This window comes from Asterias amurensis, chromosome 10 (genome assembly GCF_032118995.1).
Source record: "Asterias amurensis chromosome 10, ASM3211899v1".
In the NCBI taxonomy this organism is placed as follows: domain Eukaryota; kingdom Metazoa; phylum Echinodermata; class Asteroidea; order Forcipulatida; family Asteriidae; genus Asterias; species Asterias amurensis.
The window spans coordinates 15,457,643-15,459,472 of record NC_092657.1 but is presented as its reverse complement, the minus strand read 5'-3'; the positions used below and the strand labels follow the sequence as shown (position 1 = coordinate 15,459,472).

The 1,830-nt window shown below is 39.7% G+C and overlaps 1 pseudogene; it reads left to right on the top strand.

Annotated features, from left to right (window-relative positions):
• The first annotated feature begins 468 nt into the window (after window positions 1-468).
• Window positions 469-1,458, top strand: LOC139942725 (microfibril-associated glycoprotein 4 pseudogene; annotated as a pseudogene).
• The last annotated feature ends 372 nt before the right edge of the window (window positions 1,459-1,830 follow it).

Genomic DNA, 1,830 nt, shown 5'->3' with positions numbered 1-1,830 from the left:
AGTTGCAACGGCTGGAACCACGTACACGCTGGCCTTTTGCCACTTTTGGGTTTTTTAATCATTGTTCGCTATGTACGTGACATTTTGATGATTTTATTTTACAGCAACCATCTATAAAAACATTATTGATGATTCTACAGCCCTAAATTGCGTAAACGGTGAGCCAGTGTGTCCCTTTAAGTGAAGTTAATTTACTTTGAGCTTTTAAATTGATGTTTCAAGTAACTATCATGATGGTGAAAAGCTCAGCATATGAACCACTTGCAGTTAAATAACCCATTTGATGATGCTTGCATTCTGCTCGGATTCGTGTAGTTACTTCGGGTTTTTTTTTCTTCGGAAATTCAAATCAAGATTAGCAGAACTCACTGCGACCAACCTGTTAGCTACCAAAACAAAAAGTTTAATTGTTTTGCTAAATGTCAACATGTTTTTTTCTCTTATACATTTCAGGAAACAAAATTCATCATGGAAGTTATCTTCACATCAATGTTTCTGATTTGTATGGTTCAGACCTGCCAGTCTGCAAACCAACAACGGTTCATCAATACCTTCTACTTGGCTGAAAACCGAGCCTTACTGAGTCATGTGTTCCAGTTGAAGACGGTATCTTCTCCTGTGATCTGTGGGCGAGACTGCTCTATGGATCCACAGTGTGTATCATTTAACTACAAAACAGATAACCATGTTTGCGAGTTCAACAACGGTACACGAGCAAACAGCCCCGATGACTTAATCGAGTCGCAAGGAAGTGTCTACTATGATGAAGAAGTGGACACTCGTTCATTTGCCGTTTCAAATAAAGTGAACAAATATACCAGTTGCTTGAAATATTATCAATACGGTAACCTTGACAATGGCATATACACAATCTATCCTACAAGTCTGACTGATGGCTTACAGGTCTACTGTGATATGGAAACCGATGGAGGAGGCTGGATCGTGTTCCAGAGGCGACAAGATGGCTCTGTTGAATTTAACCGTACCTGGAGTGACTACAAATCTGGGTTTGGTGATCTGCAGAATGAGTTCTGGTTGGGGAATGACATCCTGCGTGACCTTACTGAATCGGGACAGTGGCAACTCAGAATACATATGGAAGATTGGCAGTCCAACACATCGTGGGCTTCGTATGGTGAGTTTGCTGTTACAGGGGATAACTTTACCCTCCATGTTGGTTCATATGATGCTCAGAGTACAGTAGGTGACTCAATGCCACATCATAACGGACATCCTTTCAGTACTATAGACAAGGACAACGATGGATGGGCTGATAGACATTGTGCTGATAAGTATTTTGGTGGATGGTGGTACAACAAATGTCATACTTCTAATCTAAATGGTGTGTACTACCAACAGGCAAATGTGCCATTTGGTCAGGGTTTGCAATGGATATCATGGAAAGGTCTCAACTACTCCATCAAGAAAAGCAGCATGAAACTGCGGCAAGTAACATAAACTTATAATAATATAACTTTTGCAACCTGAATTGAGATTGGTGAGTAGGCCTACGACCAACAAAGGGATGTGTCTTTGGAAATACAATGGACGGGTTTAAACTTGTATTATTACCCACTAAACAGAGAGAGCATGTAAATACGGAACGTCTTTAAAACATAATTTTACCATTCATCAGTTTACTATTTTGTCATCTTTAACAACAAATTTGCCGCTAGAAGCCAATGTTATTGGTGGGCTGGACGTTAATGTCACCTGGAAGTGGTATTATAACACTGTTATAGGATTTGATTGTAAATAAGTGTTATTATTGGAGTATTCAACTTGTTTATCTGTCACCTGTAAGCGTGAGTCACTTTAAACAAGTGTGGT